The sequence below is a fragment of the Peromyscus leucopus genome, chromosome 3, assembly GCF_004664715.2.
Source record: "Peromyscus leucopus breed LL Stock chromosome 3, UCI_PerLeu_2.1, whole genome shotgun sequence".
In the NCBI taxonomy this organism is placed as follows: domain Eukaryota; kingdom Metazoa; phylum Chordata; class Mammalia; order Rodentia; family Cricetidae; genus Peromyscus; species Peromyscus leucopus.
Window position 1 is genome coordinate 17,176,780 of NC_051065.1, and position 27,546 is coordinate 17,204,325.

A 27,546-nucleotide genomic window follows, 5' to 3' on the forward strand; every position below is an offset into this window, starting at 1 on the left:
TTATATGTGTTCAGAATATATGCATATAATTTCTATGTGTATGATTTTGTAGTTTTCTAATACAAAAACAGCCAAGATATGTTTCTTTCTAGATAGAAAATGACCAGTGTTACTGTGTTGTTTGTGTGTGTCTGTATTCATCATAAATACTGTTGTTGTAGAAGGACATTTTTATAGATTCATATATTGTGCATTAAAACGATCCCCCACACCCTGTACTCCCATTTATCAGCACTTTCCCCTCTCACTTCTGTCTGTTCCCCTTCACTTCTATTTCCATGCCATATGTACATACATGATTTTGTTAATTTATATGAAATCTGGGAAGCACTTATGAGAGAAAGCATATGACAGCTGTCTTTCTGAAACCAGATTAAGTCACTATGACAATCTTTTTTGGGACTGAAAGAATCATAATATACATTCCTTCAGTGTTGCCTTTTAAAAATGAAGTCCCTATAGTCAATTGCCTTTATTATTATGAAAAAATAAAAATACTTATAACCAAGGTCAAAAGTTTAAGATATTTAATAGTTAATCAATGAATAAAATAAAAGTTACCACACAGCCTCTCATATACTGAACCACAGGTAGATAATGGTCCCTTGATCGTTTCCACATTAGCCCGTCATTTTACCTAATCTGCATTTCCTTAGCCTTTTAAGAACATTAAGAGGCTATATCAAGTATCTTACTATAATAAAAATACCCACTGTGTTCCCACTCAGGTTGTTAAGAAATCAAAGAGAGAAATTAGGTTAGTTTGGCATGATTTGTTTTTGATGAACCCATGTTGCCTTCTAATTATCACATTATTTTCCTCCAGATGTTTGCAAATTGAGTGAGTGTAGATTCTCTTTGTTGAAATGCACTATGAAAGCCCTGGACAATAGCCGGTGTTTGAAAGGCTTTTTTTTTTTTTTTTTCAAACTAGGTTTGCTAGCATTTAAAATGGAGCTTATCTGGATGAAAGAAAATTCACACATGCCTTAAAATATGGTGATAATTACTAAAAGGAGACAATTAATGGAGCAAATGACAGAAGAAACAACTGAATTCTGTAAGAGAAACATCAAGATAACAGCAGAGTGAAGGCTCAGGCATAGTTACACAAGTGTAGAAACAGATGTATAGAATAACAGGAAATTGAGCGATGCATCAATCATCTTTCTACAATTTATTAAGATAGAAATCAAAGTGAGTTTTCCATCTTAGATAACCCACTGCCTAAGTGGATTTGCAGTAGCACATCTCTTGGCTGATAATTGAGACCCAACTTTAAGTACGACAGACAAAGACATGAGGCTGCATTTTTTAAATATTTCTGTCTCCTATCAGCAGTGGCAGTGAGTGGACAAAACATTTGCCAGGATTGGTGACCTCTGTGTGTGTCTCCTTATCTACAAAGCAAGGTTAATGATGTCTGCCAGGGAAAGGGTTTAATGAGTAAATGTAGCAGACTGGGAACACTGAACGGTAGCATGATAGTACTCAAATGTCTTGGTTTTTTTTTTTTGTTGTTGTTGTTTTATGTGTTTGTTTGTTTTAAATCTGAATCTTCTAAATTCTCTCTTTGCACCATAACAGGAGTTGATGCCAAAGTTACTATTGTGCTGAAGAATTTGTGGGGTGTCTTATAACCTGAGAGTATAAATGTTTATTTAATTTCTGACAGAAGTAGAAGTCAACCAATTCTTTCATGAAGCCATGATAGCGTTAGAATGCTTGTAAAATGTTAAGCTACATTGAGTTTTTCTTCAGTCTTATATCATATATCTGGGAATTCTTGACATGATGAATCAATTGCCTAAAATTTCACTAGTAGAATTGTTCTGAAAAAAAAAAAAAAAAAAAAAAAAACTCTCCATGCAATCTAAATTAAGATTACTAGATACCAATAGCAAAGCATTGATAAGAAAGGATCCCATGTGGCAGTTGGATATACTTCATGCACCTTGCCACTATGAATTCATGAAAATTCAGAAAAATTATAAATCACAGCATTCCAAAAAATAACTTGGAATCCTTGGAAACATATTTGTGTAGGGCACTTCATTTGGATTCCTTTACCTAATTGCTCTCAGTGGAAATCCACAACCCCATCAATTCCCTGTCTCCTTTGCTCTGTCAAGATTCTTTTTTGTTCTCTTTTTCCCCAGAGTTTTGGTTCTGGCAGGTGATATATAGAATGGTTTTCTCCCATAGAGTGCTTTTACTTTCAAAGAAACTTTCTGAAAACACAATGATTTCATCTAACTTCCAAGAGCCAGCTTGTAGTAGGAGCTTTGAGCTAAGAGCAATCTTCACAGATTCCCTCAAATTATATCATGTAGCTACCTACCTGCCCTTCAATAAAAATGTATAAGCTACCAACACATCGAGTGTGGTGCAATCCTTTACAATGAAGATAGGTATAGTATATATGATATGGAAATGTAAATTTGCAGCTAACTCAACCTCATGCCATGGAGAGTACTTGAATTTCCATAGGAAAGTTAAAATTAGGTTCCCAGAAAGGCCCCCAGTTTTCCTAAGAAAATTTCTATTCACCACTTCCTTTAATTAAAATCCTTTCTCTTGGTGCTGTCAAAACAATGTGAAATTGCAACCATTGTTGCTTAAAAAGATTATAAAGTTACATTAATTCTCTTATCAACTTTCCACTTAAAATAAAATGTATGAATTCTTCATAGCTCTCACTCTACCAAGCAAATAAGTCAAAAAATTAAAGTTCACAACTCTTACCATGTTTGATAGCAGTACCTCTAAATCAAACAAGTAAATTTTAATAATGTAATACCTTCTTCACCAATGGATTTAAAAATCTAAATGGCAAAAATAATCATCCTCAGTTATTTTAACAGCAAAATGCTATTGTACCATAGCATAAAATAAAAAAGGGATTTCTCTCTTATAATGATAAAAATTAAAAAAAATCATAGTCTATTGGGAAAAAAAATCTTCTAAAATTGTGTCACATTAAGTCTTCCATCTTCAAAATGGCAGTCATTGCCCAGTTCCCCATCCCCACCATGGGATCCTTCACATAGCCATTCAGTTTAACTCAGGTTGAAGCGGGTCTTGGAGCTGACTAAGGCTTGTATTTCTCTCCCTTCTTCCTTCTGTTGTCAATCTTTTATACTATTTAATTGTCGTTTATATTTCTTATGCACAAAGAGCAGTCTGCAGAGTGATCACATAGAATCCATAACATAATTTCAGAGGAGAAGCTTTTAGAATATCTGAAATTATGTCTTTGGTTTTGGTGGGATGATTCCATACACTGAGCTCCCAAAATTGTTTCTAAATTGAAGAGTCTGGTTAGTAAACATCTTATTATTGTAAAATAATAAGAAAGATACACTTATGTTCTTAGACCTAGGAAGGACATGGTTCAAGTTTCTGAGTGCAAATCTCATTCTGATGATCTACCTATTTATAAAGGTGATTTTTTAAAATGTGATTAAAAACTCTATTACCCCCTCACCTTTTCTATTGTAAAACTCTTAATACTTTTATGTAATGGTTTTGACTTACATCTAAATTAAAATTACTTATAATCAAGCCAGGTGGTAGGTGGCACACACCTTTAACCCCAGCACTTGGGAGGCAGAGCCAAGCAGATCTCTGTGAGTTTGAGGTCAGCCTGGTCTACAGAGTGAGACCTAGGACAGGCACCAAAACCACACAGAGAAACCCTGTCTCAAACCCCCCCCCCCAAAAAAAAGTTACTTATAATCATTTATGATTCATTTGTTATCAAATGCAAAATCTTTTGTGTTTTGGTTTTCATTTTTGTCTGAGTATTTTAATACAGTATTTCCTCTTTAAAATATTTTTACAGGCTTGTTTGCTTATTTATTTTTATGTTGATGAGTGCTTTGCCAGTGTGTGTGTGCTTGGTGCCTGCAGAGGTCAGAAGACTGCGTCATATCACTTGGAGCTTGAGTTATGGAAGGTTATGAGTCACATCTGGGTGGTGGGAACTAGAACCAGGTACTCTCCAAGGACAATCCAGCCTTGGTGTTCCCCGCCTTACAGCTGCTTCGCTCCCACCTCTGCCTCTGCCACCCCATGGCATCCTCCCTCTGTCTGTATACATTCTCATAAAAGGATCATCATCTTAGAACCAGGACCACCCTGGTCCAGGAAAATCTCATTTTAGCTTGCATCTCAAAAAAAAAAAAAAAAAAAATGTGCTTTCAGCTCAGATCATATTTATCTAGGATCTCTTTGGAGAAAACTATGTAAGAAACAGTGTGGAAACCATCACAAATGGGCACATAGGATATTTTGTATTTCTTTTTAAGTATAAGAGGGAGTTTAGAAAGGAAGTAAAATTCCATTCCAGAGCTGAACTGAGTTCTCTCCTCAGACAATGCTTTTACAATGCAGAAGTCTGTTTCATTAATAACCAAGGGCAAAAATGTGGTCTGTAGTAATTATACTGATAACATGATCAACTAATGAAGTTCATTAGTCTAGTTGATGGAAACAGGAATTTATTGACTTCTTTATTTGTCACTGGTAAATGAGCACTGTATAAAGTGGCACTGCACAGACAAAGTGTAAAACCAAATGCATTCCTCCTGCATCTCATCAGTCTTAATTAAATTGTGCTTTTAACTAATTTAAGCTGAAATCATCCATAGCATATAAAATTTAAACACCTATTTAAGCAATAATCCATATAAATACTATATTAATTGTAGATGGGCCAATTATTGTTACTAAATTTAAAAGGTCCCAATGTGATTTTTCTCACTGCTTGGGTTCAAAGTTCTTTGAGTTATTTCTAATAGCTTTACTATGTGTTCAAACTTCTTAGTCCCAAGACAAGCCAGAATCAAGTCCCCAGTAAAATATATATTTGGATTATGAAATCTACTAAGAATAAAATAATCTATTAACAGAATCTATAATAAAAGCACTAGAAGGAATATAGTCAGTAAACAGTACCCTACTTCTTGAAATAGAAAAAATAAATCTGAAGAAAAGGAATGAGCCTTTACAACATCCCAAGAAATTGCACATTCTCATTGTTTGATCATGGCTTCCCACTGACTAGACACTCTTTTGTGGTTTTCATAGTATCATCAGCATCATTTCTTGATTTACATGCATTATTCCATACATAGTCACTGGCCTAAAAAAAAAAAACTTAGATTTGAACCAAGGATGCTGTGTAAATATTTCAAATTTACAATATGGCCAAGCTAATTCATTTAAGAAGCTTCTGAAGGGCACAGGACAGCATTCCTATATCCTGACCCACTGCACAAAGAGGTCTGAACACCATGTCTCTGCTGCCAAAGCCTGGCAGGAATTTTATGCTGTATTTGTTCCAGACTGCTTTCTTGATCCCCATTATGTTGTTAGCTCAGCAGAGGAAAGAGATGGTTTAAAAAATGTCACAGTGGGAAGTGCTTTAATATTGAGTGGTAAATCCCCAGAGGCAAATGCAAAATATATCCACACTGTTAGCCATGCCTTCCAAGCAGACACAAGATTGTTAAAATAAGTGACTTGGGTTTCTTTCCTTTGGTTGAAGTTGTTTGTGGTTTGAGGTTACTTGGCTGGGGAAAGGGGAAAGTGTTTTCCATGAGCCATAATGCTTTTGTATTCTTAGGTTTTTTATAATGTGCCACAAAATAAAAGTTCCTTCTTTCATCTTGCATCTATCATTCCTACACTTAATAGAGCAACAAATATATATATATACATATATATGCAACTGTTATTAAATTATTCATCAACTCAAAAGGGAAATTTGTCTATTATACCATGTTTAATAGTGTCATTGTAGGTCATTGTTACCCACCCACCTCCCCCTGCTGCAATCACCAAGAACTATTTTTACATATTAGACACAGGACAAATTATGAATATTCAAATGTGATCTAATTAATTCTCTAGAATGACAGATTCTGTCTTTCAGGGGAAAAAAATCATCAGCCTCCTTTTTTTTTCTTTTGGTTGTTTTTTTTTTTTTTCCCACTGTATTGAAGAAAATAACCAAGATATTTCAAACACAGCTTCTGGAAATTAAAACCAAGAATTGTGCTTTAACAAAGCTGAAAATAGCAATATCAAGGTCTTCTGGAAATCCACACATCCCTTCTGATGCTTTTTGATGCTTTCTCTTTCTGATATCATCTGATTTTTTACCGTCCCCACTCTTAAAGATTTAACTTATCTATTTTCAGAAGTGCTTAGGTTTCAAGATCCATTGCAATTCCTTTGTAGGCAAAATTGGTATTTTGATCTCTGATGTTGAACATCTGCAAACTACATTTATATGCACGGTAATGACACCCAATCATAAAGGATGTGGAATAATCTGTCTGTGTTACAACAGATGTCAATTTTTGTTGCTTGTTATTACAAGAGGAAGTGGCGCTCCTCTCCACGACAAGCGATGTTGCTTCTAATCCCTAGCAATAAATGTACCTAGAATATGTACAGAAATGGCATTCAGCCTGAATATCCATCACCGTTCTGATTGTTTGAGATGCATCTGGACCCTTTGCGTATATTTACTATGATTACCCAGTTCAAGCCTTTTCACACTATTGTGTGTGTCATCAAGTGGCAGTAATGAGAGTAACTGCATCTATTATTACAGGGTTTAGAACTCTGCCATCTGTTGAGTATTAGCCTTTGCCATTCCCCAACTGGCATTCCAGTGATCCAAAATTACACAGAAGCCACCCCATAATAATGCATTTTTATATCACCTTTCATTCCCTCTCAACAAAAACAAGCCCTTTCTTAAGCTGTCCTGTTAGGAATGTAGTGAGTAAGAATGAATCTCAGTGAACTGATTTGTTGTTATCTTAAAACTTAACATCAAAGCTTCAGTAGTAGAGAGAGCATACAGTACATAGCTCAGCAATCAGTGGTGGTATGGCAGGTTGTAGTATCTAAACAACAATCTAAATACAAGTACATTTCTATTTCCATAAACTATGTGAAAATACTCAATGAATCCCTTCTATGAGGTAAGTGGAATCATGTTTATATATTTAAGGATATATATACTTCCAATTAGAATGCCAATATTTTTTCAGCCACAAAATTGACAGCAATTTATATTCTCAAATCAAAATACTGATGTTTGATTTTACTAATAACAGTAGTTGTTTATTGCCATACCAAAGCCCACATATAATACTTATTAAATAAAAGTATGCAATGTAAATTAAAAATTGCAGATAAGGTGTAAATATTATGTGATAATATATTAGATATTCTAAAATGCAATGAAAAGATGTAAATGTGAAGTCTAAACTTAGTGATTTTTTTTATTTTCAAAATTGTTCAATTGAAAATTTCTCTTGTTTAGTTCGATTTTAACCAGAAGTCTGATGAGAGCAAAGATATATTGATAGTGTAATGAAAATAAGAAATAATGCAGAATAGTACAGCTACAGAGAAAATACAAGTGAAACTCATTTAGTCTATTTTCTAATTACAACAGTTTATTCTCTCTTTCCATTTTTCAAAAAACCCACTTCAGTGTTAACCATACAATAGTTCTCAAGAAATATTATAAAAAAATTAATCTGGGATTAAAGGACCAGGAAATATTAGAAATGGCTACACAAATCTTAAATCAACAGATATTTATTTGAAAAGTGTTTATGGGGCTGGAAAGATGGCTAAATAATTAAGAGATGTTCTTCTCCTGCAAAGGACCCAGGTTTAGTTCCTAGCACCCACATAGTGGTTCACAACCACCCATAACTCCACATCCAGATTTTCTGAATCCCTCTTCTAGCCTCTGCAAGCACCAGGCAAAACATTCACACACATAAAATAAAAATAAATGAAACTTTTTAAAGTGTTTATAACAATTGAATAAATCACTTCTTACTACATAAAATTCAGAATTTAAGTATCACAGGATCCTGATCTTGAAGATGCCATCAACAATCCTGAATGCAACAGCTAGCTCCACCCTTAAGAGAAGAGACAAAATCATCTGTACAGTTTCAACTTCTTTCAATTACGTGAGATACTGCTAACATAGAACATTAACACATTATCTTCATTGCTTTTTTTCCTGTCAAAGAAAATGATTTGAACCACTTTAAAGAATTCATGACAATTGATTTCAAGGGCTAGCCAGTGAATTGGCCTGAAGAACTGATTCCCATCTCCTATACACACATAGTAGGAGAGAACTGATTTCCACAGATTGTCCTCTGATGTCCACATACATGCCATGGTACACACACACACTCACACTAAACATTTAAAAAGCATGGATTTTAATATGAAATTTGATTTTTACATAGAATTGAAGACTTTATTATGCTCAATTATTTTGTAAGAACTTAAATGAAGAAAGAACGGTATCTAAACCACAGCAATAACAACATAGTCATCCATTTTTACTTAAAATTGTTCAACAAATAGAAGAGAATCTGAAGAGAGAATCCAGTGAAATGGATGATAAGATATACCCTTTCTTTTTAGGATCCTAGAAAGGATAAAAATATATCTCTTTCAATCTCACTTCAAGTACAAACAAAATCATTTTTCAACCAAATGTGGAATTGGAAAGATGATTCTAGCACCTAGACAAGGAATGGATAGCAGTGCTTAAAGGGAGACTCTTCAAAAACCAAGAAGACTCTTAAAACTCAACCAAGGGATGTGAGTTTATTCTACAGGCCAAAGTAAGTACCACAGTAAGCAAAGACTTTTGAGTCAAGGAGTGAAATGTTCATGTTGCTAATACAGGAAAAAAGTGAAACACAGTTGTGAACCTTTTATATTTTAAAAATGAAGAGAAATAAATAAAAGAATATTCAATGACAAATTAACAAAATGGTGTTTTAATAACTGGAAAGTTTTCTTCTCTAATGATATTACTGAAATGAAGCTGATTGATATTTTATTTTAAAAAGTATGTGATATGCTATTTTATTACACCATTTTCACCAATAGTAAATATACTATTTCTGATTGTTGTAGTCTAAATGTCAGGGATGAAAAGCAAAAAAAAAAAAATGTCTAAAGCTATATAAGTATTTAACTTTCAGTATTGATTAAGGCAAAATGTGGCCATTGCCTTTGGTCAGGACACTTACAGATATTGATTAAAAGCCAAATATTTCCAGCAGCCAGCAAATGATGATGGCACTTTCCCAAATAACCTGCAGTCTGCTCCTAGAATAGCACTGTGACTGTGCGTTACAGGAAGGGGACTCAGTCGCATCTGGGAAGTCAAGGTGTTTCCCATCACAGATCAGGACAGCAGGAAATAGGCACAAGGACAGACAAATTCCCTGACATGATGTACTGCAAGGTGAGTATATGTCCCTGTTAGGTGCTTCGTCCCCATTCTTAATGCAAAGCAATTGAGGCATCACATGATGAGGAAAGGGATGAGACACCTGACCTTTGTGGAACAGAGGCACCCACTTGCCATGTGGGAAAATGGAGAAACTAACCAGAAATAATCTGAAGCAGCAGTCACAGAGAATGAAACCACTAGAAAAATCATGCAAACACCAACTTGGAGGCGTTGTTTGACACAATATGTTTTCCTTGATTTATCAAAGGTGATTGGCGGGGGGGGGGGGGGGGGGGGGGGGGGGGGGGGGGGGGGATCAATTCTAACTCACATCTCCTTAGTCTTGGTTAGCCTGTAACTTAACACCATAGCATGGAAAGGTTCATCTACTTTTAAAAAATGCATTTTGAATGGTTTATATTTCTATATTTTTTAAGATTTATTAATTTTATTTCATGTGTATGAGTGTTTTGTCTGTATGCATGTATATGCATCATATGTACACCTGGTGTCCATGGATGTCAGAAGAAAGCACCAGGTCCCCTGGAACTATGTGGTGCTAGGAACTATGTGAGTGCTAGGAACTGAACCTGGGTCTTTTCCAAAAGCAACAAGTACTTACCAGCTGAGTGCTCTAGCCCCTGAAATGGGAGTTTTGAAACACATTCAGAGGGGATGACAGGACTATAACTAATTTCATGAGTTTCAGTAAGGAAGACAATGATCAAGTGGGAATAGACACAGATACACACTTTTTTTAATAAAAAGTTTATTTGCATTTGTAGAGTACACTAAAGATGAAGAAATCTGTTTAAAGAGCCGGGCGTGGTGGCGCACGCCTTTAATCCCAGCACTTGGGAGGCAGAGGCAGGCGGATCTTTGTGAGTTCGAGGCCAGCCTGGGCTACCAAGTGAGTTCCAGGAAAGGCGCAAAACTACACAGAGAAACCCTGTCTCGAAAAAACCAAAAAAAAAAAAAAAAAAAAAAAAAAAAAAAAAAAAAAAAAAAAGAAATCTGTTTAAATATGTCTCTCAAACCAAAGCCCAAACATGAACAGTAGAGAAGAGAGAAGGCTCAATGAAGGCATGTGACTGAAGGTTTAGGGATACAACTCACTGGTCACACCATATAGCCCCCAAACTTCCTCTGGATAACTGTGCCTACCCTGGGCACACAGAGTTAAGCAGCTGATGCTGCTCCTGGCAGCCTGGCTCTCAGGGCAGGTCTATCAGAAGACTGGCCGCTCACAGTTGTGCTGCTTGGAAGTCTGTCTAGCTAATGGTGTAGGCATACAAGCTACAGCCACTAACCAAGTCTAAACAGATCAGAAAGAAGAGCCAACACTACAAGGAGCCAAGTAGGTCAGGCACTGAGTGAGCTGAAGCATGTGTGAGGAGGATAAAAACTGAGCCTTAAAAACCCACTGAGCTGGATTCTGGGTTTCCAAGTTGATTTGTTTTGTGTTTTCAATGTGGTTTCTCTTAGTCGCTGGCATGAGTTTTTTAGAATCTCTTACAAGAGTCAAGACAAGGAAGAAAAGTAAAGTAAAATCAAGCAGACACCCAAACAAATGTATCCCTTGCCATAAACCTTTTGGATAATTATTAGTGAATGAATGACTGAAGCCACTTTCCTATTTGAATACCATATCAATATCATGTAAGTGCATATGGAATATGTATTAAATACCTTAGAAAGGGGCTTTTAAATATTGCGAGATGTCTCTTACCATGGCTACACACCCCAACTAAAATTCTCTTCGGGTATTTCTCAGTCCTTCAATCCCATGTCCTTTCATTCTCAACATCATCTCTCAAAATTACGCTATTCTGTGTTTATCTGTTGCATAGCTAAAAGATACATGAATAATCACTAAAGCTGAAAGTTCTACTTGATGTTTACAACCAACCAATCCTTTCTCCCTCTAAAAAAAAATCTCACTAGATATAAATATGTTTTCATTTATTTTTTGGATGTATGATGGTTTTTATTTACAACTTTATTGGCAAAAAAAGGGGAGAACTTTAAACAGCTTTAATACAGGGCACTGTAGCTGACCCTGTCAGGTTGACCAAGTTTATTCTCAGTGTCCACCTAACTGTCCAGATGGACTATACTGAACCTGCATATGCAGTTTCCTTTATCAAGTACAGTGCCCACCTTTCAGGCAGTCTTTAAAACATATAAATACAAAGGAAAGGAAACCACTCATTAAAAACTGCATCAAACAGAAAGTATTTTAAGTATGAATTTGTTGTTCCTGGAAATAACACATGCCCAATGAAAACCAAAAGCTAGAGAAGCAGTTACACTTCCTACGGGAGTGAACAACAATCATCTTCTGTAATGACCATTTTCAATTGTTATCAACTACTCTGAACTTACTAGGAGATGTAGTCAAGGTCAGAAGAGAAGACAGAGGGAGAGTATTCCTTTTTTGGAGGACAGTATCCTCCAGAATCATCACGGGGAAATAAACATCCTGTTGATTCTAGGTGGCAAAGCAATTAACGCAGTCAATTTCAGCTCATGTTGATCGTGTTGAGCTGACCTGATTTTCTTCCTTGACTTGTTTGGTGTCATTCTTCTAGATCAAGTGTGTTTAGTTCTTCTTCTAGTTCATCCAGATCTTCCCCAGTGAACAGATTTTCATCAACAGGAACAGCATCGATAGATCCATTTTCTTGTCCCCCCTACTCCATTGTCCTCGTCCAAATCACTTCTTTCACCATTTTCAGCCCGGCCTCCAGAGGCTTCACTTAATTTGTTCTCATCTTTATCTGAAGCATATGTGCTGAATCTTTCAAGACTGGCTACAGTGATACCTGTCTCTTCTACATCTCTTGGGATGTACAGGCTTATATCTATGTCATTGACACCCATAGAATCATCAACCTCATCACTGCCTGTTCCTTGAATGTAACGGGTATCATCTGCTTCCTCACCATCATCATTGACCAGTTCAGGATGAAGTTCAAATACCTCACAACCACTCATCACCAGTGCTTTCCCTGCTTTGAAGTCTGTTTTTTGCTTCTCCATATTTTGTTCAAGCTTATCAATCTTTTCTTGTCTTTTCCTTTTCTTTCATGCAAGGAAAGACTCTAGAGTGATTTTGGCAACATTAGGACCTAAGGCAGAACGCTCTCTCTCAATTAGATCTTCTAATGAAATCTCATCTTCTTTCTCTTCTTTCTTTTTGTCTTTCTTCAGCACAAACCCAGGAGGAAGTGCATGGCGATACATGCAATTGTCGCCACCTCCAGGACACACCCAAAACCAGCCATACTTGTTATTTTCAATAGCTTCAAGGAAATGTCTGCACACTATTTGAGTTTTTGGTTTTTTCTTTTCCGCTTCACCGTGCTTCTTGTTTACTACTTCTTCCAGCTTTTTCTCATCCCAATTATCCATAGTATCTTTTTCAAGTTCTTCATCTCTTGCATCAATGTAAACACTTCGCTTTTCACATTTTCTCTCCAAAGTGAGGTCGTGAGAGAACTTACATTTATCTCCTTTAGTATATTGTCCTTGTTTGAAGAATGCACACACCACAGATTTGGGATCTGCACCTTTACTTATTTTTTGTGCAGCAACTACAGGTTTGAACAGCTCATTTAGCTCTTGTAGTTCTTTCTTCTTGTCATCTCTCTTCAATTTCTTTTCAGCTTCACTATGTGCTACCTGACGTGGATTCTGTTGACCAAACTTCACTTGATGAGTGACAGCCTTAATAAACTTCTGTTGCTTTGCTTCTTTCTTATTCTTTAGACCGAAAGTTTTGTCCTCAATGATCTTCTCCTTCTTCTTCTGCTCTGCCTTCTTGCTGCCCCCGGCCTGAGCCTGTTTCTTGGGGGACATCGCGGAGGCGGGGGCACCGGGCCGACTGCGGCGCAGATGGCTACCGTCCAGGCGTCCGGCAGCACGGAGGGAGCAGGAAGACCCAGCCGCCGCCTCAGCGCCCGGAAAGCGACTCGCTCATTCGCCGCCCGGATGCCTAAATATGTTTTCTTAAAATAATACTCTATCATGGTTGTTTCTACCTGCCCTACCTATTCTAGCCATGGTCCTTGAAGAGTAATCCTGTTCTTCATAGCTAAACAAAGGAAAGATGCAAGTGACTGAATTCGGTGCTGGAGAGAGAAATGCAATAAAGGCATAAAAAAAAAATAGGTAACCCTGAGTCAGAGTAGAGTGAGGCATAAACCAGCAAATAGATCATATGCTAAGAACTTCTGCCTCAACTTGAAAACAGTGGAATCCTATTGTACTTATCAATCTAGAAGACCAAGATGGAAGTTGTAAATCATAAAGTTTACTATGATAACAATATATAGAATGAGATTTTTTAAAGTATAATGCTGGAAGAAAGTCAGAAGATCAAAACAAGGGAGGATTCTGAAGGGCTAGGGAAAAGTGGTGACAGAATAGTAAGATGAAATCACACATTTCAATGATATAGTTGCATCTCCTGGTGTCACTCAACCTGGATGTCTAGCCAATGCCATGCTGACTATAAATATCCCTCTCATCCTCAAGTTCATCACAAATATCTCCCCATCTACTGAAGTCATCCACTGGAGATTTGTCCCTTTGCACATTCTCACACAAACTTTTGGTTGTTTCTCTTCTAAGACTCTTAGTTCATTCTGCCTTGACTTGGGGTCCCTTGTCTGTGTATCTGACATCTCCATCTACCAAAAACTCCCTCAAAGAGTTTTCTTGGCAGGTTCATTCAGTTATATCCCTTCTCCTAAGAACAACCAGGACACACCCTTTGTGGAACAAGATAGCCTGTGTGAATATATATCCAAGGGACACTTGGCTGCTTTTGCACAGCTAAAAGCAAAATCAAATTCCATGGCCAAGAGCAGGTATATGATGAGGAACAATTGGATTAACTTAAAAAAAAAAAAAACACATTGGCTGCAGGTAGAATAATTAGAAGAAACATTTCTAGGTAAGAACCAACAAACCAGTATGTGATGTTTATAGAAATGTTTCTCTGTGTATCTTCCTGCAAATCACAGTGGCAGCAGTGAACCACGGATATTTTATTGGCAAACTGCAAACAGATAAACACTGACATTGTGATGACACTTGTGATTCACTACAAAATAGGTATTTTTCTGTAACCATGGTCCTCCAGTCCAACACCAAATTAAAAAAAGAGAACTCACCCTAATGATTTCCTACCTGGATACAGCCGAACACAAACTCTTGTGACTCTGGAAAAGTTTAGTTATGAGGGATAAGGAAAAAGTGTCAGGAATAACAGCTTCTTTTCAATGGCTACTCCACTGCCATGAAGGGAACAATGTCCATTTCCGTCACTATTACTCAAAAGATGATGGTACATCAAGCCATTCATTACTGACTTATGAAGAACTTTGAATTTCATAGTTGGGGAAGGATGAGACACAAAATAAAAGCCATCTAGAGCCAGTGGCTTCCTAAGAATTCCTCAGCATTAATACCACTCAGCCCAAATCCCTTTGAGGATAGATGCTTAGATGCTGAGCGAAAATAATTGAACAATTTCGTGGTGACATTAAACAGCAGCTCATAATTGACCTCAATATGAATAGTAATAAAGACGGAGCGAATGGCATATGTTCTATACAGACAGCTTAGGAAGGATCCAAATCCAAATGCTTTTGTCTCCATCACGATGGGGGGGTGCGGGGCGGGGGGGGGGGGTGGGGGGGCGAGATGACATGAGAAAGCTGCCTAACAATCATGCAAAGCCCATTTGCTTCCTGTAGCAGAGCTGGGTATTTTCATAATCCCTCAGCTAAATGACTGCATGGAAACAAAAGACCCCAGCAAAAGACCTCAGACTTGCTTTGACTGATGAACTGACCAATGGGGCAATGGGGTAGTGCGACCTTCTTCCTGACAGAGCCTTTCCATTGGCTGTATCAAAGTGAAGCGGTGTGCAGTTCTCAGGATAGTTAGCACTTACTGCCGCTGAAGAATGACTGTTTCTCAGAATAGTAGGCTATGTTCCAAAATATAAAGGTAATTGCTGAGACTTGCCCCTCCCCCGCCACCTTCTCACAGTCCTGAAGATCTGAGCAGAGCTGGAGACATTTATTCAGTGTTCTAGAACCTTAGACAATTCTGAAAACTGAATGAGCAAACAAAAATTGCCTGTTTGGCTTTAAGCACTGGCTCCTCCAAGTGTCTGTCACCATGAAATAGGTCATTTCAAGTCAATATTTAGAATAACTGCATTACTGAATTGACATTTATGTAAATGCCAAACAAAATGCATACAAAATAATAATAATAATAATAATAAAAGCAAATCATTCATTAATTTTTTTCAAGTTCCAGAAGCCATGTTAAAAGAGTGAAATAGTTTTTACTCTTTATTTATTTATTTCCTTTTTTAATGTATATTTTAATTATGTGTATATGTGTCTGTCTGAGTGGGTATGTGCACTAGGAGTGCAAGTGCCAGCAGAATCCTGAAGGGGGCAGCAGAACTTCTGGAGCTGGTGCTACAGGCAGTTGTGAGCAGCCTGATGTAGGTTCTGGGAACTGAATCTGGTCCTCTTCCAGAGCAGCCAGCATTCTTAAACTATTGAGATATCTCTCCAGGCTCCTCAAAATGAAGTGTTTTAAAGATCACCAAAAAGTTGCTGAGTGTGGTGGTCCATTCCTTTAATCCCACCATTCAGGAGATAGAGACAGGCCCATCTCAGTGAGTCCAGCTTAAGACAGTGATACCCTGTCTTAAACAAACTCAATCACAGGACAGATCTGGATTTAGAGGACAGGGTGGGGGTATAGCTCGACGGTGGGACACTTACTTAGAATGTTTGAGACCTTGGATTCCATCCCCAGTGCCACCAAGCAAATAAGCAAGCAAATTACTTAATCAATTCAGGAGAAAAATGAAAAAATACAGTAACATTTCTGATGACACTCTCGTATTTGGAATTTCACATACTTAGCTAGGAGAAATATCATCAAAGTGTTATAAGGCATGCATGAGGATGACACAGTGGAATTTTGTATAATTAGAATATCTTAGTATGGTAGGGAGACTTCAGAGTTCTCTAATTTTCAATCCTGAAGCCAGACTTTACAAGCTGTGTGAAACTAGGCAAGTTACCCAACCTCTCTGGGTTACAAAGTGCTCAGCTGTTAATGAGGACTGTGGCAATATTGATACTGTAATGAGGATTATGAAATATGGTCTTTGTAAAGCTCTAACCCAGGAATGTTCAGATAATGCTATTTTTCAGATTGGAAGGTCAGTGAAATCCATCTTTAATCTCCAGTATGGTAAAAATCTCAGATGCAGTGTTGAACTGGAGGATATGGGCTGACTTACTGAGAGAAGTTACAGGCAAGTTCATCCCAGCTGAAACACTTCAACACTTTTGATGCTGGGGTTTTCGGGCCAGTTAGCAGGAAACATTCTTCCAAGGCCCCTAATACCTAAACATTTTCATTACCTCCTTCAAGGAATGCTATTCTGTCTCTTTTCAAACTTTGATTCTCAAGAACACTCAGCCTTTTCAGAGTTTTATTTCTCCGTTATTGTGTTTCTAGTAGAATTTCCTAGGTAAATCAAAATGAGCTAATGAACTTACTCACACAGCACAAATGAACTTCCAAATCCGTACTTCACTGCTCACATCAGAAAAACATGATCTAAAGAATCATCAACCTTATCTAATTTTATAACAGTATAAAAAAGATATGACACAATATACCTAGAAAAAATACATAAGTGAATACATAAACCACCTGTCTTCTCTGACGTGTACTCCACACATATCAAACTTATATACTAAGGTTTAAACAGCAATGTGTGTCAGGAAATACATCCAACTTATAAATCATCTCATCTGTAAAACTTAAAAATCAGAGAACTTGTTTCTTGTTAGTCCTTGGGACAAGCATTAAGAATGGAGAACAGAGTATAAAATTGAGCCACAAATGGGCACAGGGCCATTCAAAGTGCTAGAGAGTGATGATCTCTGTTCAGTGATCTTTTGAGTAGAACATCAAACCTCAAAAGTTCAAAAGGATGATTGTCCCCACCCCAAATCACAAGACAACATGAACCAATATAAACTCCACTCTGTATACTCTGATATTGCAAAAGTAAATTTAACTTTCATGGGCTGTGGTGTCACAGAATTAGAAATAGAATTTTATCAAAGGCTTCCCAAACAAATGCCTATTGGAGTGAGTTGATACCTTGCACATATTCCATAATTCATATCTACAGTGTTTAATATATTTATATAATACAATTAAATTATTAGCTCTTTACCTTCATGTACTTTGCATATTTTTAAACAAATTTACAAGATTATTTCGAGATGGTTGTCATTTTTCACTTTTTCCAATTGTGGCATACATGGCTTTAACATAAATTTTTAAATTTAGTAAATTTTTAAAGTCAATATTGTTCAATTGCTGTGAAGAGCAATAAACCATGATCAAGACAACTCTTATTTTTTAAAAAAAGACATTTAATTGTGGGCTTGCTTACAATTTCACAGGTTAGCCCATTATCATCATAGCAGAACATGGCAGCATACAGACAGATACGGTGCTAGAGAAGTATTTGAGATATATATATATACTGACCCACAGGCACAAAGAGTGAGACATTGAGCCTGGCAAGGGCTTTCGAAACCTCAAAGCTCACCCCTATTAACACACTTCCTCCAACAAGACCACACCTCTTAATCCTTTTTAAATAGTGCCATTCCCTGATGACTAAGCATTCAAATATATGAGATGATGGAGTCTATTCTAATTAAAAAAAAAAAAAAAACTACCATATTGCACTCTCTGGTCCCCATAAGTATATAGCCATATCTTAATGCAGAAAATGCATTCAGAGTTTCCAAATAGAAGTTGAGTGTAATTCTGATAGGTCTATTTGGAAACTTTGAAAGCCATAAGGTCCTAGGCAGATGTTCTGCAGATAGTAAGAGACCACAGATGCTAGTCCGGACTACTATACCCAGCAAAGCTTTCAATCACCACAGATGGAAAACAAGATATTTCATGACAAAACCAGATTTAAACAGTACAGATAGACAAATCCAGCCCTGCAGAAAGTACTAGAAGAAAAACTCCCACCCAAGGAAGTTAGCTGCAACCAACAAAACTCAGGCAATAGGTAACCTCATACCAGCAAATCTCAAAGAAGGGAACACATACACACTACCACCACCAAAAACAAAACCAATATAACAAAGAAAAAAAGGCGTTCAGTTCAACTTCAAAAGTACAGTCCCCATATTCTATCACAGTCTCAACATCATTTAAAGTCCTTTTTGAGATTCAAGGCAGTCTCTTAACTGTAAGCCCCTGGGGAAAGAAAATCACAAACTTCCAACATTCAAAGGCACAGAATACACATTACCATTCCAAAAGGGAGGAGAGGAAGCCTAGTGAAGAAATACTACACCAAAGCAAGACTGACACCCAGCAGGGCAAACAGCAAATTCTGCATCTCTATGCCTGATGTCAAAGCACTCCTTAGAACTCCAGCACCTTCCAGCTTTATTGACTGCAACACACTTCTCTCTCTTTGGCTGGTTCTACACTTGATCTGTGGCTCTCCTTGGCAGATACCCCATGACTGTGGCATCTCCAACATCTTGGGGTCTCTAGCACAATCCACGCTTCACCTTCACAGTTTCCTGCAAAGGCCTCTCCCGGCCTACATGAAGGAACACTCCTGACATACTCCTTGCTTCAGCAGCTCTCCTTAGCCATAGAGAGATTCCACAACCTTTTTCTATCCTTGACTTTAAAGCCAGAACCACATGGTTGAAGCTGCCAGGATCTAATGCTTGACCTGGGTGGACCTTTGTCCCCTCATTCATTTACATCACCTTTCTTTTGTTGATGGTTTCACTTACTGTTTAAGCTTTACATTAAGTTAATTCCTTTCCACAATTTGGATGCTTAGGTGGGTGGGGTCTTGCCCTGAGGTCACCACTCCCTTTATTCTATTTAGCCCCTGACTTATCTTTAAACTTTTTATCTCCTTGAGCAGTTTGAGCTTAGCAGCATTACACTTACCAGTGCTCATTCTTTCCATAGTTTTGTACTTACCTGTGCTCAGCTTGCTCCTTTTCAGTACAGTTCTGCATAAGAATGATACTAATAACCACACAACACAGTCAACACTAGGCTCATTTGAAATCTCCTCTGCCAACACCATTAATCCAAAACGTCTTAGCTATAGGCAGATTGTTTTGGGGACAAGGTCAAAAAACAGCCACATTCTTCACTAAAATATAGTAAGAATGGTCTCTAAGTCACTTAGTAATATTCTTCCCTTCTAAAACTTCCTGTGTTGGGCCCCCACAGTTCAAATTGACCTCAACGTTGTATTCCATGCTCCTATTAGAATGGTCCATTAAACCCTGCTTAAAGCATTCAATCAATATTCTAATCCAAAGTCTTAAAGTCTTCCATATTCATCAAAAAAAAAAAAAAAAAAAAAAAAAAAAGCATTGTCAGGTCTATCACAGCAATGCCATACTTCTGGTACCATCCTATGTATTAACCAATATTCTACTGCTGTGAAGAGACAACATGGCCAAGTAAACTCCTATAAATGAAAGAATTTAATTGTGGTCTTGCTTACAGTTTCATGAGTTAGTCCCCTATCATCTTAGTGGGGAGCATGATGGGGTACATCCAGACATGGTGCTGCAGTAGCTCAAAGTTCTACATATTGACCCATAAACACAGAAGGAGAGAGTGAGATGCTTGAAACCTCAAAGCCCACTTCCTCCAACAAGGCCATACCTCCTAATCCTTTTCAAATAGTGGTACTTCCTGATGACTGAGCATTCAAATATATGAGTATATGGGGGCCATTCTTATACAAACAACCACAATTATTATTTGTATATCCAGCCTTGAAGTACTAAAATTCAATATCTTACTTCTTTAAGTAAATATGTATTACCTGTATTTCTCATATTCTTATATGATGCTCATTTAAAGTGAAATAATCATGAATTCTTAAATGCAACTGCCTGTGATAGTTAGTGGCACTTCATCTTTATACAATAAAATACTTAATGTTTGTTCCTTTGTTTCTTCTGAGACAGGGTCTTACTCTATAGCCCTGGTTAGCACGGACCTCACTGGGCAGCCTGTCCTCAATCCATGATGATTCTCAGCCCCCAGTGGATTACAGGCATGAACCAAAATATCTGTCTAAAATTTGTACTGTCACTTTTGAAAAATATAGATAAAAATGTGTCTTTAAAAAATATCTCAAGGTTATTGCAATTAAAAACTACAGCCAGATAACCCACCACAGTGACCTGGAGACTCTGCTCAACAGTGCAGAATCTGGACCTTCAGGTTTGTCAGCCACAGAGGTCGTAGGTCCTAGAGCTCTTGAGCCTTACTTGGTGTGCACATCTTTGAATTTTTATGCCCCCATATTGATAATAAAGGAACATACATACTCAGCCCACAGTCAGTGTAAGTTTATACTAGAGAAAGATAAAATACTGAAAAGATTGACCTCCCACAAGAGAATAATCTATTTAAATTTCAAAATCGCCAATCGGAAGGAGCATGATTTTATTTGAATAAAACAGGTTCTATTAGGTACAGTTTTCCTTCACTGAACCTGAGTAATGTTAACTCAACTTCTGAAGAAAGATATCTTGCCACACACACTCTCTTGAGAAAATTCCATATAAGGTGAAAAAATGTCATGTCTCTTCCCATCAGGCCTTGCTGTCATTTGGGAGAAAGCAGCTACTGAGGCCTCATATTAGTCACCAAATCTATTTTTTCTCAATCTTGTCCCTCAAACAAACAAAAAGAAGCATCTTTTCAGGGGGGAGGGGCTACTATTTAGACACATGAACTATGCATCTGTGTGACTAATGCACATTAGAATTGGGAAACTAGGCCTTCCTCAGGGCAGACTTCTGAATAAGCCAACAGTAATTTCCTTCTCCAGCTGCCCATCATTCTCATGAATGATGTACTTCTACAGATCTCAAACAAGTGCAGCTTCCAAACAGTCTTTCTTTGTTCCCAACCAGGGTCAAAGTCAGAACATTTCGTCTTCTTGAAAATACTACAGAGTGAATGGGATTTGTTTCCAAAGTCCCATGGTGTGTGTATATGTCTCCTAACCTGATTTCTCTCAAGTTTATACTAATAATTCATTCACACCAATGAGGAATAGACTGGATTGTTCTATAAAGCAGAGGCCTTTCAAGACAGATGGTCATTAGACACACAGCTTTCATGGGAGATTTCGAAGGAAATACCTTAATCAATGGTGTTCAGTTTTTATTTTTCTTCTCATTTAGAAGAATTTTGAATCACTTATACCCACTCTCACATTTTAAGGACTGCATTTAAAATGTTTATCTTTAGCTAAATTGTAGCTTAATTTATAAAAGACATATTCTTGCATATATACTTTTCCCAAGCCCTGGAATTATGTTTTAGATATTCCAATTATGGAAAACATCTGACATAACAAACTAAGCTTACACCACTTAGATGAACATTGTCTACGTGTTAACACATCCCTGGGACAACTTGGTCACATCTGAAATTTAACTTTAAGGTGACCAGAGAAGGAAACAAGAGAGGAGAGTGAGGGAGAGCATGAGCATAAGATAAAGTCTCTACTGACATATTCTTTAGTAATTGCAAATTTTATTGCGGGTTTTTTTTTTTTGTTTTTTTTTTTTTTTGGCTTTTTGTCATTCACTCATTATTTTGGGGGTTTTTTTTGGTTTTTGGTTTTTTGAGACAAGGTTTTACTGTGTTACAGCTCTGGCTGTCTTGGAACTTGCTCTGTAGAGCAGGCTGGGTCATTCACTTTTTTTTTTTAAAGAACTTTAGCCACTCTTGCATTTACCTTTAATTGACTCCACAGGCACAATTTCAAAATAAGAAATTATTAAAGAATCCCCCATGGTTTAGAGGACTAGAGGGCAATTCATTCCACAAAGAAAAGAAAATCAATTTTTGTGTTTTCCTAGATTTGCATATGAAAACGGATAATATGACACTAATTCTACAAATATGACATGAAATTTGCACCTCAAATTTTAATCATCTTTCTAATCAGTCCTCAGGGCTGCATTTGAGGTGGCTAAATTCAGTTTGCAATATAAATATAATTTCTATGTATTACAAAGAAATCTACAGTTCAGAGTCACTTTCAGATTATCTGAAGGACATTCAAATCCAACTGGTGCATTCTCCATAGTCACTGTGCCCAAAGAGGGAAAGAAGGCAAGCAGGAGAAACAGCCTTTCCCCCTAAGAAGCAGGCATTCTAGTAGGCAACCAATCTTTGTACATAAAATCAAATAGGACTGGTTCTGGGGAGATGGCCCAGTGGGTTTAGTGTTTGTTATACTACTATATAGGAGTAAGGAAACCCAAATATAAAATTATTTTCGTTGCTACTTCATAACTGTAATTTTGTTACTGTTATGAATCACAATGTAAATATCTGATATGCAGGAAATCTGCTATGTGGTCCCTGTGAAAGGATCCTTTGACTCCCAAAGGGGTCACAATACACAAGTTGTGAATTGCTGATACAGAGATTTACAAGGTTAAAGAATAATAGCCTCCTTAGAAAGGGATGAAAGGTCTTGGGGGAGATCAGATTTAATCTGAATCCTAAATCATGCTAAAAAATTTTTAAAATGACAGAACAGAACATTCCCAGCCCAGATTTAAAATTAAAAAAAAAAAAGTCACAGCAGGAAACTACATACAAAGTTTAGTGAAGAGCCATCTTACCCAACTAAGATGGTGAAGGGTGACTGAAATTGTAGAATCAAATTAGGGAGCAGGCCTGGCCCTGTGTCTCCTTGTCAATTATTTCCTCTCTGTATTAATTGCTTTCTGTGTTTCTATGACAACATCAGACATGAATAACTTAAAGAATGAATGATTGATTTTTATCTCACAGATACAGACAGCTCAATCCAGGACTGCTTGACCCTGTGCAGCTCAGTAACCCACTTCTTCTAACTAGGGCCCTCCACAATTTCCAGAACCTCAACGAAAAGCAACGTCATTGGGGGTTCATATCCTAACCACAACACTCTCTAAACCTCAGCTTTCTCATCAGTGAAATGGGCATTGTGGGGGTCAAACATGGTGAAACACGCAGTGTGTGTCTGTTCCCATTGCTTTTTCTGCCTTTCCTTCATAACTGCAGGGATGAGAAACAGTACCCTATTTTCTCCTTTCAATTTCCCTCATGCTATTCTGAACTAAGCTATTCCCTGGTAGCAAATGAAACATTTCTGAAGCTGCATGCACACTTTAAAGCTTCTGGGTGCCATTGTATACACAGAAGCAGTACCTAATTGAATAGTAGCCTAATAGCCTCAGAAAGCTGCTGCAATTAAAAAAAAAAAAAAAGAAAAAAACACTTGATTTAAAAATAGCAACCTTTAGAGGAGTGGAGGAAGGAGCTTCTGTGAGTTTCCTTGACATTCTTCTCCACACTCTTTTTAAAAGAGCAAAATTAAGCTAAATAAATCTCCAAATCTAAATTGCTCACTAGTTCAACAAAATTGGAGTCAATGACTGTGAAAAGGTCCCCACCTCCAGGAAGAATCGCTGATGAGACCAAAACAGAACTAAGTTAAAATAAATACACAAACACACAAAGTCAAATAATTAATGTGTTCAAGAGGCAAAGTGTGGGTTCCATTTCTTTAAGAAATATTTTTAAGTGAAGAGACTGATTTTATTATTTCCTTTCAGGATCTTAAAGTTCTTCAATATTGGGTAAAGCAGGCACTTGCCTCTCTTTGTAAAGAGACTTGAAGGTGAAGGGTCTGATTTTGCCACTAAAACCCTGACACAATTTCCTTCATGAAATGAGATGCCATCTAAAAATAGCCTGTCCACTCAACTCTTACACACCTTAAATACAGCCTGTGGTAACTTATTGTGCACCCTAGTAAAACCTGCTTGAAGATCAGAGGACAGAACAAGCCACTAGATTAATCATAGATGCCAGGGAGTGGTGGCACATAGCACTCAGGAGGCAGAGATCTGTCTGGATCTCCCTGAGTTCAAAGCCACCCTGGACTACCTGAGATTGACTCAGTCTAGGAGAGAAACAGAGCCAGGCAGTGGTGGTACACACCTTTAATCCCAGCAGTTGAGAAGATCTCATGCCTTTGCTTGGGAAGCACACAAGACTTTAATGCCAAAACGTGATGGCTGGGCAGAGAAAGGTATGTAACGTGAGGAGACAGGAAGGAAAGGCTTTTCGGCTGAGGAAGCCCATTCAGCTAGATGCCTATTGGCAGAGGCTTTTTCAGCCAAGGGGAGTTGGTGAGGTAAGAGGTGGTGGCAGTGGCTTGTTCTTTGTCTCTCTGGTCTTTCAGCATTTACCCCAACATCTGATTCCAGGTTTTTTATTCTAAGACCATTTTAAGACTTGAGCAACTATAACCTTCTCTAGAAACAGGAACTATGGCTGTAGAGCTTGACTACCTAGAGTCCTTGCCTGGTAGCCTCCTGAGAAACAGACTGTTTTAGGAAGCAAATAGAGGACTCTAGATTCAGATGTGCATGCTGGAACATGCCTTGTCACTAGTGATGCTTGTCCCCAAATGCCAGATTAATGGCAAGATCTAAGTGAGTTCCCAAGGAGGCTCTGATGGCTATAAGAAGAAGGAAGCCCAGACATGGGCCTAGCCTTCAGGTTCATGGCAACTGGGCGCTCACTGTGGAGCCCCTCAGCTCTGTTCTCCAGAACTTCTGCTACCAGGAAAAGATGCCATACCTGCAATGACTGATTCAGCAGCCTCAAGTGTGGTCAGGAAGACTATGGGATTGAGTTCTTTATTTTTTTTAATCAGCTACCCTATTTTTATTTAAAGATTTTATCCAATATATTTTGATCATATTCTTCCCCTCCCCCAACTCCTCCCATATCCTACCCACCTGTTCTACTTCATGTTCTTTATGTCCCCAGAAAAAGGACAATCAAAAAAAAAATCCAATAATAAATTCCAAAACCAAACAAAGAACACACAAAAAACCATGAGATACATTTTGTTAGCCAACTATTCCTGGGGTTGGGGCCTGCCCTGGAGTATGGATGATATCTCAGTGTCACTCCATTGGAGGAAACTGATTCTCTCTTTTCCCAGCAAGGATCCATTAGAAATCGTTTCTTAATTAGAAATTTTGTGCCCATTGCCTTCTCCAGACTGGGATTTTCTGTTTTGAACTTGTGCAGGTCTTACGCATGCTGCTATGGATTCTGTGAGTTCATATGTGCATCAGCCCTGTTTTCCCTGGATGATGCTGCTTCCATACAGTCACCCATCACCTCTGGCTCTGACAATCCTCCTGCCTCCTCTTCCACATAAACCCCTGGGCTTTGAGGGAAGGTGTTTCATAAACACATCCCATTTGGGAGAGTGTCTCAAAGTCTCTCACTCTCTGCACATTGCGCATTAACATTGCTCTGTGTTAATTCCCATCTCCTGCAAGAAGAAGCTTCTCTGATGAAGGTTGAGCAATACACTGATCTATTGGTGCAGAAATATGTCATTAGGAGTCATTTTATTGCTATGTTCTTTCAGCAGAATAATAGTAGTTAGTTTTAGACTAGGGCCATCTTAGATTCTTGACTACTTTATCAGTGTCAGGTGTGAGTTAAAGAAACTTGGAGTGAGTTTGCATCACCTGTTTGATGATGCAGCTAGACATCAACCTATATCATCTACCATCTAACTCTTTGTTGTCCTTTTCCTGGGGCCTATATTTTAACAAACTCAAGATAGCCCCAGACAGGGTCTCACTACATCACCCTGGCTGGCCTGAATTCACAAAGATCTGTCAGCCAATGCTTGGGCACATACTAAGATTAAAGATGTATGCCACCAGAGCCCACATCTTTTGGGGCTTTGCTGTTAGGAGTCATGGGTCTTATTGTTTGTTAGAGACACATTGTTCACTGTCCCTGGAATTCAGGACTGGACACCAGTCTCTTTACTCTTCCTTTGGTTGGGGTGGGACAGATCCTGGTACTTCATCTCTGGTGGGTATTCTACCAGCATCTCTGGTCTTCTATATGATTCCATCCACATAGTTCTCAGCTATTTTATCCCAGTTGCTGATAAGCATAGCTACTTTCTTCCTCTAAATAGCAACACTGCAGAATCCAATCTTACAACCACAGGAAATTACAGTTTCCAGAAATTTCCTTCTAAAACCTTACACCCTGTGGCTTAATATAATGGAAGTAGCCAGGCCTGCCAAACAAAGACATTTCAGCTCCACCTCTAACCCCCCGATTCTGCTTCTACCTTAGGTGTCAATTTTCATCTTATACTTTAAGTTTAGTCTCTTTTTTTATTTTTCATCAGGAGTCTGGTTTTCAGAGCTCAGAGGAGAAAAAAAATATTTTACAAGTTAAATTTTTATATTTCTAAAGGTCAGTTACCCAAGTGTGAAAGCAGGCAAACTTTATTCCACCAGAAATCTGTTTGGAATCTTTTTTTCTGCATTGATAACAACACATTGTTTTATTCTTAAACTATAAAGTGGAAAACCCTAAGTTCTTTCTGCATGAATGTCTATAGGATGCTAATAAGAAAAGGCTTGTTTTTGAAGAAAGAAGGTCTATGCTAATATAAAAAGGAATTTTTTTTTAAGAAAGGAGGTAGGCGCTAATATGAAAAGGATTTTTTTTTTAGGAAAAGAGGTTGCATGCACATATACAAATTATACATCAACCTTATTTACATAATTGTAAACAATGAACTGGCAAAAAGCTATAATTTTCATGGTTGTATAATTACATTTTAATTGTTCCTCCCTTTTTCTCTGTACTTCAACTCAACTGCAATTTTACAAGCCTACCTGAGACCAATGAGAGGAGCAGCTGACACCAAGCAATGGGTTCTCCACTGCCATCTCTGTGCTATAGGACTTCAGATTGTGTTAGGCACATAGTTCAAACTACATAAACTCTTCAGGAAACTTCACAGGCAAAACGAGTTCAGGACAACTAACCTAGGAGCCTTGAGCAGCTATGTTACCAAATGTATGCATGTCTGGTCTACTGTGACAAAAGAGGCCACCAGGCAAAGACAAGGGGGATTCAGTTTCTTACTTCCCCTACACTAGAGCCCATACGACCCTGTCCTTCCCTGCTGCTACCTTTAAAAAGTCCTGCAAATTTCTTCTTTTAGTTCAAGAAGT

General features: G+C 37.7%; 1 protein-coding gene and 1 pseudogene across 2 annotated transcripts in view; both read right to left on the reverse strand.

Moving 5' to 3' along the window:
* The window catches only part of Nxph1 (neurexophilin 1), a 294,908-nt gene that overhangs the window by 116,702 nt on the left and 150,660 nt on the right, over positions 1-27,546 (reverse strand). The window lies entirely within an intron of this gene.
* LOC114693472 lies at positions 11,270-15,117 on the reverse strand (annotated as a pseudogene).